The sequence below is a fragment of the Vicugna pacos genome, chromosome 11, assembly GCF_048564905.1.
Source record: "Vicugna pacos chromosome 11, VicPac4, whole genome shotgun sequence".
Lineage (NCBI taxonomy): Eukaryota > Metazoa > Chordata > Mammalia > Artiodactyla > Camelidae > Vicugna > Vicugna pacos.
This window is the reverse complement of record NC_132997.1, coordinates 77981540-77994560: the sequence shown is the minus strand read 5'-3', so window position 1 is coordinate 77994560 and position 13021 is coordinate 77981540. Positions and strand designations below refer to the sequence as shown.

Genomic DNA, 13021 nt, shown 5'->3' with positions numbered 1-13021 from the left:
AGCCCTGCAGAGACCTGAAATGGTCTCCCCTGGTGTTAGGTCCCTGGGTGGGGAACTAAGAGAGAAGTGGGGTTGTCTTCCTTGCTGACTCTGGTGGGGGTCACAGAGGGAGGAGAATGCTTAAGCCCTGTTGTTAGGAGATAACCTGAAGCTCCATAGGGAGATGGAAGGAGGAATAGGGCACCTTTCAGACTTCTTCCCAGGTAGTTCTTCTCAATTGCTCTCCTTCCCCACTATTGAAGATTAGTAAGGTAGGGAGACCATGCCTAAGGGTTGGGGATGGGGTATTAGCACTTGCAAAGTGCCCTACCCAGTCTCCCTCATTTTCATCCCAGTCAGGGGAATCAGGCCTCAGACTGTTCCCCCACTAAATGGGGGATATGAAGTCTTCATGGGCCTTCACTTCTGCCCGCACCTCCCAAGCTGGCCAGAGGAAAGGCCTGCATGGCCCATCCTGCCCCCTCTTTAATGTATGCAGTTACCTTGGCCCTGCCCTGCTGCTTCCCAGTTCCTCATTGCCCCAGCACTTCAGAATTCCAAGGCCTGCATTTGTACGCACACACATGCACACACATACCACTCTGTAGGCCTGATCTGGCTGAAGGACATTTACCAACCAGCTCCTAGCATCAACTCACCCTGGAAGTCCTAGGTAACACCTATCTGCAGTGCACTTGTGCCTGGCACTATGTGTATATCTGGCCTTTTTGCCTAAATGTGAGCCAGTATGTGTAGTTGACTGCTGACCTGAGAGAAGGCTTGGGTGTGTATATGTAAGAGAGCGTGTATATTATGGATATTCATGTGGGCTTGTATGTGCATTTGTTTATGATGTATGTCTTGGTGGAGTCATTCATTCAGCTAATGTTCATTGAGCCCTCTCTAGGTGCCAGCTCTAATTCCAGGTGCTAGGGTTGCGGTGCTGAACAAGGCAGAGAAGGCATGACTACAGGGTGTGAGTTGGAGGCTACAAGTACATAAATGTTGTTGCATACATGGCTTGGCAGTACAATTGTGTTAAGTTATGGGGCTGCCAGGGTGGGCATGTGACTGGGTTTTGGCATTTGCAGGTTCACATTCTCTGTGTGTGTGTGTTTCCAAAAGGATGGTTGGTGTCAAGGGAAGAGGTAGATTGCTAGGCCTGCACTCTGCCCTGCTTGGGGGAAGGGAGTGGGCCAGAGAGACAGGGGAACCCACTCTTTGAACTCAGGAAACGTAGTGGCCAGCAACTTCCTCTGGAGCCCCGGATATAGCTCCTCCCTGTTTGCCCCAGCAGCCCCTCTGAGTAAGTCCCTTGTTCAGGAGGAATTGCTGGGTGGGGGAAGGGAGAAGCCCTTCAAAGCCTTCATGCCCTGTTCCCAGGTGCAGGTGAGGACCCAGCCTCAGGCCCAGGATGATGCTGAAAAATTTGTTTCAGCCCAACTTTGTATCTCAGCCAGGCCTGTCCCACTGCAGAGGCCCAGGTCCTGATCCCCAGACTCCTAGCTCAGCCTAGCTCCTTTCCCATGTTTCCTAACCCAGTCCAATCCAGCCTGATTTCCAGCCCTTCTTAGGACTGCTAGTCTCGACCAGCACAATCTCCAGCCCCTTTTATACCCTTAGCCCAGTACAGCTTGACCTCTAACCCCGTCCCCAAGGTAAGACTCCAGCCCAGCCAGTCCAGCCCAGTTCAATCTGACCTCAAGCCCCTTCCCCTAAGGTGAAAAGTTTGAAGCTGCCCTCCTCGGGCCTCCCCCGATTCCCTTTTTCACAAAGAAGGGCCTCATTTTGGGGACTGGTGGAAGTAGAGGTGAGAGTATGGGATTAGGAGTTACAGCCTGGGTGAAGAAGGGAAGAGCAAGGAAGATAGAGATGGGTGCAGGGGCTGCTGAGGATGGCCCAGGTGTGTTCTGGGCCAGGCAAAAAGAAGGGAATATGTGAAAAGTTGTGAGTCAGCAGCCCCCTAGTTCCAAGCTGAATTTCAAAGATGCTAGTTTTGGCCTCTGCTGGTCCCAGCTCCCTAGTACACAGAATGCTTACAACTATCTACCATGTGGCTACAGTCCCATTCTCTCAGGACCCACCTCTCAGGCTCCTCCCCACCCACCCTGAGGTCTTCAGTGAAGCAGAACAGGTCATGCATGGCACCCTACCATTCTTAGCCTAGGGAATGGGGGAAGCTGAATGGGAATGGAAGATGATGCCATCTCCAGGTTCCTACTCCAGCCTTGGGAAGGGACTATTTTCCCACCAATTCTGGGACACTTTTCCAGAAGTAGCTAAACCCTGGATTACTCCCCTCCCTGCTACCCTACCTCTATGTTACCAGCTCACTTCTCCAGGAGGAGAACCTAGAGACAGTTCCTGGAGAGAAGTTCCAGAGAGGGCTGGGAAGGAGAATCTTTTCTCCATCGTTCCCAAACAAGTCAGGCTACCTGGAGGAAGTAAGCATAATTTCTCTGCCTTGCTTTTAATGGATGTCAGGTGCACACAATTAGATTAATCATACCATTGTTTCATGACATATTCTTTTCATTGCCCCATGCATAGGACACATTTATTTAATTGTAGTACTGTCATAAGAACTTATCACATGAAAGTTAGGACCTTGGCAATAACTGCAAAACATCCCTCTCCCAAAGTATCTGTCATTCTTTTTCCCTTTTTATATGTTTATCTTAGCTTTATGCAGTCTTAATTTCTTTTACCTTAGTATAGAGGAACACTGCTGTATGTCGTTTTTGGCTGCTTATTATTTTTATTTAAAATTATTAAGATTCATATTGTTGCATATTGCTGCAGCTCATTTGTTTTGAGGGCTGTGTAGTATTCCGTTGTGTGACTACCACAGTTCATTCTCTTGTCACGGGACATCTAGGTTATTTCTGTTTTTCTTTTTTAATGGAGGTATATGGAGATTGAACCCAGGACTTCATGCATGCTAAGCACTCACTCTCCCACTGAGCTATACCCTCCCGCCCGGATTATTTCTATCATGATTTCTGCTATCATGGAGAACACTTTCAGGAACGTTTTTATTTCTATCTCCTATTGTACACGTGCAGAGTTTTTCTTGGTTATATACTTAGGTGTGATCTCTGCAAAGTCCTGTCTCCAACTCTAAAGCCCAGGTTTGAGTGTTTTTACTATGACGGAGGATCTAGGGTTGACTTGAATTAATATTCAAACATTTATTGAGTACCTTCTATATAAACTACTCTGCCCATTCATTCATTCAGCCAGTCACACTACATTTAATGAACATCTACAGCATGCCAGGAGCTGGAGGAAGAACAGTGGACAAGAGAACATGACTTATACAATTGGGTGGGGAAACCGATATTAAACAAATGGTTGCATACATGTGTAATTACAATTTGTATATAACTGAATAGTGTAGGTTAAATATATAATAGGGAGACCTAATTTAAACTGGTGTGTTCAAGAAGGCCTCTCTAAGGGAGTGATGTATCAGCTAAGGCTTGAAGGATGAGAACTTGACAAGGTGAAGAGCATGGGGAAGAGAATTATGAGTAGAGGAAACAGGTCCTGATGCTGGAAAGTGCTTAGTAGGCTGGAAAAAGAACACCAGAGGGTTCTGAACCTAGTGATCAAGGGGAAGTGGTGGCAGGAGAGAGGCTGAGGCCAGATGGGATAATGCCATGGTGTCAATGATGATGATGACGGTGACGGTAACAGCAGTTAACATTCATTCTGCGCCAGGTATTGTGAGAAATCCTTTTTATCAACGATCTCATTGAAAGCTGACCACAACTCTATATGACAGATACTGTTATTTTCTCCCACTAACAAGAGAACACTAAAGGCCAGAAACTAAGGGTCAGAGAGGCCAAGAAACTTGCATATGGTCACAGAGATAGCAAGAATTTTGAATTTCATCCAAATATAATCCACTGTCACTGCACAGTCTAAGGCAGGTCATGATTAAGGCCTGGTCCCTGCCCTGCTGAAATTCCCAGAACAGGGGAAAGTCAAATCTGGCCATAATTTGAGTAAAAAGCACACATCAGAGGGGAGGACTAGAAACCTGCAAAGTGTTATATAGACTCATAAGGAGAGAAATTTGTTTTGACCAAACAGATTTGGGAAGACTTCTTGCTGAAAGTGAAATTGATTGTAATTGTGAAAGGGAGGTGGACCTGTGGCAGGTAATTTTGTCAAGGATCAACAGATATTCTAAGCAGAGGGATAGCTTTAGGAAGGTACTGAAGCAGGATGGTGGAGAGAAAGAATAGTGGGTACTTTACTGGATAGGAGAGAAGGAATCAGCAAAACTGCCCTAGATTTTTCTTCTTTTTGCCATTTTTCAAATTTCCTTCAATCTATTCATGCTACCATTATAATAACAAAATACTAACCATGAAAGAGATGGAATCCTGGTGGGAAGTAGCAAAGTCCTGAATTAGGGTGTTTGGTGGGACCGAGGAGAAAAGCAGGAGAATTTGGCTGTTTAGTGAATATGGGGAGTGAGTGAGTGGTTGAGAAGGATGGAAGGTAATGTTGAGGTTTGGAGGAACTGGGAGGACATTGGTGCCAAGAACTGAAATAGGAATCTCTGAAGTAATCACAGCATAGTGGTTCAGAGCATAGGCTCTTGCTAGAGACACCCCTGTTTTGAGTCCTGGCCCAACCACTTATAGGTAGGGAACACTTGACAAGTTATTTAACCTCTTTGAGCCTGTTTCCTCATTTCTAAAGTGGGAATAATAATAGCACATGATTTAGAGGGTTGTTAGGAAGATGAATTAATATAGAGAGTTTAGAAAGTGCCTGATGCAGAGTAAGCTTTCAGTACAGATTAGCTATTGTGATATGCCCAGAGGCCCTGGGAGATTGGAGGGGGTGTGGTGAGGCTAAGACTTCATCCCCAGCCACCTGTCAGACCAGAAATAGTCCCTCCACCTCCCCTATCCCAGCCTGCTCACAGCCAGGAGGTCACCCCAGGAGATGCTCCAAAGCCCACAGGATTGGGGATGGATGATTGGATCCCTGCAGTGGGATGTGTGAGAGGATTGGAGTGGAGGAATGGGAGTTAGGAACTAGGAAACTGCATAAGTAGGCCAGTCTAGCAGTAGAGAGGCTCTGGAGCACCCCATCGGAGCCCTCCTGTCCCCATATCAGTATATCAAGATGCTTTCTAGATTGTATAAGGAGGCGGCATGGGAAAGGCTGTCTCCGTTTGCCCAGTAGGTGCTGGCTAATTGGGTCCATTCTGCCTCACCACTCTGCCTCCCCTCCAACCTAGACCTAGACTTGTGAGAGCATAAAAAACAAAGCAGGCAGTGGGACATCTACAAGAAGATAAGGGGAGCTCTGTCTGCAGGTTTGGCCTCCAGAGGCCACCCCTGCTATCGGCCATCCCTGCCCTGCACACGCCTGAAGTAGGACGTGTGAGGAGCTACCTAGATGTCTGGCTGAAGCCCAAGACCACATTCCCTCCAGCCCTCCTCCCTGGTTTGAAATATAAGGCTGGCTACATAACTGTACCTGGTGTTTGCCTTCATCTTCGATCTGGTGCTCTTTCTGTCTGGCTGCCTGTGTGAGTTCTGCAGGGGCTATTATTTCCATCAGTCCAGTTCCCAGCACCACCCATCTGCCTGCTTCCTGCTGGCCACCACCCTGTTCCTCCTTTATGTTGCCCTTCCTCTAGCCAGTGCCCACCCTTTATTTCTGAAAGAGACTCCCTCAGGCCAGGAGCCACCTCTGGCCTCTTCAGGAAGATCCCCTCCTAACCTGTGACCCCTCCCCACCTTGTGCAACTTGCTCCCCACTTTGACCTTCTGGGCCCCATCCCTCCAAGAACCATCTCCTTTCATTACCCAGAACTCCCCAAACCCAACTCTTGCTATACCCTGGTTCCTCTCACCTGCCTCTGATCCCTCTTCCATTTTCCTCTCTCATCCCTGACCCTGCATCTCCATCCATCCTCTCCTAACTTCCACACCACCACCTGGCCTCTACTGACTCTTTCATCCTCTCTGCACATTCCAGTCTGACCTTGAGTTCTTTCTCTCTCTCCCTCCTGCCTTGTCTCCCTAGGGGCTGGAACATCTGCAGCTTCATAAGCAATAAACAGCCGCATGAAGCCATTTCCTACAGCAGCTACTCCCACAGAAATAACATGTACAACCTTTGCTTCTTCCTTAAATCCACAATTTAGGCACCCCTGGAAATTTCTCTCTGTGTCCCAGACTCAGATTCCACCCCCACTCCAGAATCTCAGCCTCTAAGAGAGCCTGGGTCACACCCAGGGGAGTGTCAGATTCCAGGCATCACAGTCACAGATGTGAGACAGCAGTCCACCCAATCTCATTTCTCTGTCCCTTCTCCCTAAGATTTCTGGGCTGGAAACCCCCTTCCCTCAAGCTTTCCCTTACTCCTGGTGTCCCAACCCTGTTCCCTTTACCTCCCAGAACATGGATATAAACACTATCTATGGATAGGAAACCATCAGAAGAATCCAGTCCAACCTGCTGGGTGAGGTGGAAACAGCCTTCAGTGGGACTAGAAGGGGTAGGGAGCTTGGTGGTTCATTATCATCATGTCTCCCCCAGACTTCAGGCCCTTGCTGGGGATCAACATGTGTATTGCCCTCCATGGGTATCTCCATTATATTTCTTTCAACAACACCAAGCAACTCTCCAACACCAGCTGGGTGTCCTACTATTTGACTCAGTTCTGACACTATCTACCTGGAGAATAGTATCAGATCCCATGGGTGGAGGGTTCAGTCCCACAAGACTGCCCTCCATTTCAGATGGCAATCCTAAGTCCAAGTTGTTACCTGTGCTTCTGATAGACTGGCTATTAACTGTACATTCCTATGCCCCCACCTTCCTGGTCTAATTAATTTGCTAGAGCAGGTCAGAGAACTTAGGAAACCAATTTACTTGCTAGATTACCAGTTTATTACAAAGGATATTAAAGAATACGAATAAACAGCCAGATGCAGAGATACATAGGGTGAGGTCTGGGAGGGTCATAAACACAGGAGCTTCTCTTGCCATGGAGTTTGAGGTGCACCACCCTCCCAGCCTGTGGATTCATTCTGGCTCGCCAGCCTGGAAACTCTCCGAATCCTGTCCTTTGGGGGTTATATGGAGATCCCATCACACAGATATGTGTGATTAAATCATTGGCCATGGGCGACTGATTCGATCTCTAGTCCCTCTCCCTTCCCTGAAGGTCAGAGAGTGGAACTGAAAGTTCCAGTCCTCTAATCACTTGGTTAGTTCCCCTGGCAATCAGTCCCAATCTTAAGTGCTTTGCAAAAGTCACTTCACTGACATAAACCATAAACTCTGGTGGAGTTGAAAGGGGTTTGTTATGAATATCAAGACACATTTATCAAAACACATTTATCACTTAGGAAGTTCCAAGGGTTTTAGAAGCTCTGTGCCTGAAATGGAGATGAAGACTAACTATATCTTTCTTATTATAAATCACAATATCACAGCATCAAAAGCCCATGCTGGAATCCTTTTCTGAGCAGATTGAGAGTGAGAAGGATAGGTTTAGGGGTTGGCTATGCGTGGATGGCCCTACGCAGGCTCAGGAAAACAGCAGGCCCATACTGACAGCAGTCAGGATCCCCAAGCTGGATGAACAAATGCTTGGGAGGAAGGCACAACTATTAGGTTTGAATCTTGCTTCCACCTCAGTGGAGCCACATCACAGACACATTCACTTAGGACCAGAACAGCTAGCTGCACTCAGCAAGAAGCGATATCATTTTGAAAAGCTGGCAGGGTGAGATGGGAGATGGCATCTTGGTTACACTAAGTATGAGTTCAATGATTCAAACGTTTTTCACACACCAGGGACCCTAAAAGCAAGCCAACTTCCAAATCTGGTGTTTAACCATTGAAACAGCAATTGTTCCAAACTGGCTGAGCTGGACTTATTGAGAGGTTGGCTCTGCCTTATTCTATGGATAATTTAAGTAATTTTCATGTTTTGACTATATGTATTCAATTTTTGACCTATGTGTTGACTTTAAAACCTAATCCTTTTGTATGATATAATTCTGTTGTACTTAACTTTGTGAACTTTTCTCCATCACTTATCCTTTAAGCCTGAGTTTCCTTCTGTGTAAAACAGAGAAATGGAACTTAGAGATTCCTAAGGTTCCTATTGGTGCCCTCCAAATGATATGTATAAAATTTACAACTTACAAGTAAGTTTTTCCACATTCATTTTCTCTTTTAATCCTCAAAACTGTCCTAGAAAGTAGATACTATTATTTTCCTCTTTTATAGCTGAAGAAATTGAGGCTCAGAGAGGTTGAGAAAGTTACTCAAGGTCACACAAAAAATAGGTGGTAAAGGTGGGATTAAATCTTTTTGAGTTCTTGTGAGACCAGTGTGTCTCCAGGTACACTTCTAACAGGAATACATGCAAGTATGGAGGAATGCCCCAGATCGATGGGCAGGCAGGCTCTCTTGAAGGGTTGGGGCTAGTTACAATCGATGGATGTTGTACTTTAGCATGTACCTCCTTTGCTTTGTAAGTTTCTGTGTTCTTAATCCTTTGTTCTGCACCTGTCTTTCCTAAGTCTTAAACTTCGGCTGCTAGGGCAGTCCACTCATGACTGGGGGTCCCCAGGTCCATGGGGGAAGGGAAAGGGTGCTGGCCTGAAGCATGTAGACCTGTCTCCTTTCTAGTCCCAGCTCTCTCACCTGTTATTCAAGGATCCAGTTTGCCTGTTCACAGCTTAGTTCTCTCTGTAATATGGGTATCATAACCCCTGCCCTGTAGGGGTGGGCCAACAGATGAAGGAAGTGACTGGCAGGGAGGTGACAGGGAGGTACTCTGAGATGTGAAATGCTCTTCCAGTGTGTGCGTGTGTATGTGTGTGTGTATGTGTGTTGGGGAGGGTGGAAGTTATCCAATAAGTCCCCAGGATTGTGGCTCCAGCTTGGCCTGGCAGAGCAGTTCCTCCCTGGGCTGAGGTCAAAGCCAGGTCCTCTTCCCACTGTCAACACCAGAGCCTGGGTCTTGTTTGTTTTTCCTGGCTCCTCTCCTAGCAACCAAAGCTTTGACAAAGGTTCTGTCAAGCAATGGGGACCTTGCCCCTCAGCTCACTAGGAAGAGGGGCCAGCTGAACCAAGAACTTCAGATGCTGGGCAGCAGCATTAGATCACCCTGGGCAAGTGCAAGGAGCTCTGCCAGCAAGTTCAAGTTCACGGCCTAAGGCTCAACCTCAGTCTTAACCTGGTGAAGGGGCCTCCTGGGACCTTCAGCACTTTATTGCTATCTGGAGTCTGACCCAGCAAAGACAGCCTCCACCCGAGATATAGACCTTGTCCTGAGGGAAATGTGATAAGGGAGACCCAACCTAATTCTTGGGGTGTGTATTAGCCTTCTAGGGCTGCTGTAACAAATTACCACAAACTTGGTGGCTTAAAACAACAAAAATATATTCTCTCACAGTTCTGTAGGCCAGAAGTTCAAAAGCAAGGGGTCCACAAGGTTGGTTTGTTCTGGAGGCTCTGAGGAGAATCCATCCCATGCCTCTTTACTAGCTTCTGATGGCTGGCAGCAATCCTTGGCATTCTTTGGCTTGTAGACCCATCACTCCAATCTCTGCTTCTGTCTTCACATGATCTCCTTCTGTGTCTCTGTGTTTTCTCCTTTTCTATATTATAAAGATACTCGTTCTTGGATTTAGGTTCCATCTTAGTCCAGCATGATCTTTTGAGATCCTTACCTTAATTAAGTCTGCAAGGACCCTTATTCCAAATAAGGCCACATTATGAGGTTGTGGGTGGACATATACTTGAGGGAGCATCAGTTCAGCCCACTAGATGTGCCTCCAATTTGCTGGGGGAGATCTAAGACCACTCTTGGAGAATCCCTGAGTCTGAAAGGAGAAAACTGTTCCTGCCTAAAGAAGCCCCTTTATGATGGGGGAGACCTCGAGTCCCAGCCTGGTTCCCAAAAGACTTCAAACTGAGACAGGCACACAAATGTTTGTGGCAGAGAAGAGTCGGCATTGGCAGAATCCTGACCACTGTTCTCTATAGAACAACGTGAGGGCATTGTGTCCATTATGTCAGGATTTGGAGCAGGGGGAAAGGGGAGTTTCTGCCTCCATGAGGCAAGTGAGGAAAGCAAGGCGCATGCTCCTAGTCTTTGCCCACCCCCTTTCTTTTCCTTCAGCTCCCAGATGTTCATGAGCTGATATCAGTGTTAAATAATTTTTTTGAAAATGAATCCCTATGTGATTATATAACAAAGTAGGACTATTACCAAGGATGGGAGGTGTCTTAGTATGCTGGGGGAGCCATCAGGGTTAAGGTCACAGAGGGTCCTTTTGCTAAAATAAGCTAGCTCCCTGAGCCCTGTTTTTCCTTATTTGCCAGGGCCCATCCATTCTGCTGGGTTCTTGTCTTTCTCACTTTGAGGATTCTCTTCCTGAACAGGGAACCACACATGCCTTTCAGTTGGTATTACCTGATGCCACCTTTCTTCCTTCCTATAAACTGTAGGAGCCTCAGCCTATTTACTACCCATCCAATCTTTGGGGCTCCTCATGCACCTTGACTGGGTGCTGAGTGAGGCACAGCTCTCCTCAAACCAGCATTTTGCCTCCCCTGTTAAGATCTTCCTAAAGACAATTGCGTGGTACCTTTTCCTTTTAAAGGTTTTACAGCTGATCACTATAAGGAAAGAGACCCAAACTTACCAAGTCCAAGGAAGGTTTGAAAATTTCAGAAGCCAGGGAAACTTGCCAACTCTGGTCCGTGGAGTGAAAGAGCAGCCAGCGGCCTGGTTCTCTCTCCTCTCCTCATAGACCTGGCCTGAAGATACCAACCAGGGCAATCACTCGTTACCCTTTACCTCCAAAGTGGCTGCATTTGAGCATTTCCCAGTTGGTTTTTCTCACCTCTGAATTTCCTCAGCCTCATACAGGAACAGCCCCTTTAGGAAAAAATTTTTTAGGAGAACTACAAAGGCTAAAGGATCTCATTCTGAAGAGGTCCTAGTAGGGTCAACTCCTAATTCCCCCTTTCCTAGCATTAGTGGTATGGATTTGGGGTTAGAGAAACTTGGGATACTTTTAGAGGACCCACAGTCTCCCTGTGGTATCCCAGAAATAGAGGGTAAGAGGCACAGACATTGTAGCAGGTATAGGGTGGGTACTGCCCCAGCTCTAGCTCCTACTCCTACTCTACCACTCCAGTTCCACCACCCTACCCAGACGTGAATATCCAGGTGGAGGATATCAGGATGTCAACAGAGTTTATAATACAGAAGATCTGTCAAATTCAACTTGGAAGAATTTCTGGACAACTATCTCAGTGATATCCAGGTCAGTGTCCCCCCTGCCCTGGCCCAGGACACTGACCTGGCTAGGCTGGAGTCCACTCTGCCTCTATACCTCCAATCAGACTTTTCTTCCCTTCCCCAACTGTAGCCTTCCCACCACCAGCATAAGACCTCTGTCTATGTCTGGTGGGGAAGCCCTGTTCCCTAATTCTGAGGCTCTAGGCTGCTCCTAGAGCCTGTTAGGGGTAGTTAGGGGTGGGACAATGCCCACTTTTCCTGGTACAAAACAAAAATAATACAGACTTTGAGAAGACTGCATGTCACCTTGGAATCTGAGTGGCTGCCAAAGCCTGAGGACCTGAAACCTATGAAATACCTGGACAATCTGCTCCTCCAGAATCTTTAGCTCAGGGAGGCCCAGATGAGATGGACTGTCCTCATCTTGGTAAAGGCCACCCCCCTCACTCTCACTTCCTCAGCTCTCCACAGCTCCTTCCCTTTCCCTTTATTTCCTATATAAAGGAAACCTCTAGGAGACCAAATCTAGACCAGCTGTTCCACTGGCTCTATGCTCTGGCTATAATTCTGGTGAGAAGCCCCAAGGGACTCCCTTTCTGCTCCTTCCATCATCCCCCAGCAGTCACACCTGAGAGCCTCCTCTGCTCCCCAGAGTGGGAGCATTTCCTGCCTCCCCCAGGTGCATCTGTCTGTCTCCTCTCTCTTCTCCTGGTCCAACCCCAACCTCTTACTCATCTCTTTGCCTCTGTCTTTCCTCACCTTTGTTCTTGCTCCCGTGCAGATACCTTTGGAGCCAGGCCCAGGCTCTCCCTCTGGGAATTAGAGGAGAAACCACTACAAGGCTTCTACCCACAACTGGTGAGTGACCCTGGTCACTCAGCCCTGACCTCACAGCCTGATTCAGCTTCCTTCCCCCTTTGAATTTTTGTTTACCAGCGGAAATGGGGACCCATGCAGTAATAGTGTAAGCAGTTGACAGATCACATGGTTCCCATGAGCCTTGAAATTGTGATTCTGAAAAAGTTTTATATTTGGGAAAAGTCACCTCCATTTCACATTTTGTGCATAAAGTGAGACTTTATTGATTTTGAATAAGGCCTGACATCTTATTCCTCTATTTCAAATACATATAAAATGTGTCTTCCCAGAAAACTCTGCTGTGTCCTTAACTTCTTCTCCAGTTGGATCAAATTATCCAGATCAGTCTGGTAGCTGGGGCACAGTGCCAGTCTGGGAGTGGAAGAATTTTAGCATCTCAGTCTCCCTTGTTTTGTGGGTGATACCTACCATCTTAAGTACAAGACCAGAGTCCCTTCCCCTTCTCATGATTTTGCTCCGTGAGTTCTAACCTGACCTCCTTCTCTTCCTCCTCCTCTCTTGCCCACAGAGAACCTTAATTTACCACCTCCAGAGGCTTCCTCAGTCCTTAGGCAAGAAATGGGCACGCATGTGCATGTTGTAGGGTAATGGGTGGAGCTGGCAGTGATGAGAGGAACCACCAGGGGGAGCCTGTGCCTAGGAAGAGACTGAACGGGGGCCTGGGGAGCCACTCAGGATTTTTCTTCCCTTTTTTTCCAGGGCAGTAAGGGTGCCAGACATTCCAGTCCCAGGAGGCTCCCTATAGAGTTGGGGCTCTAGAGCTGCCCTCTCCCCACTCTTTGACTCCCTCTTTTCCCCCTGAACACCCAGGGAAGGTGTAAATCAAATTCTGGTGCATTTATACAATATGGAA

General features: G+C 47.2%; 1 long non-coding RNA gene across 1 annotated transcript; it reads left to right on the top strand.

The window, feature by feature from the left end:
* The first annotated feature begins 8389 nt into the window (after positions 1–8389).
* Positions 8390–12441, top strand: LOC140699403 (uncharacterized). The gene is made up of 3 exons (XR_012077554.1): positions 8390–9349; positions 11186–11314; positions 12071–12441. It is a non-coding gene; the product is annotated as an uncharacterized lncRNA (long non-coding RNA).
* The last annotated feature ends 580 nt before the right edge of the window (positions 12442–13021 follow it).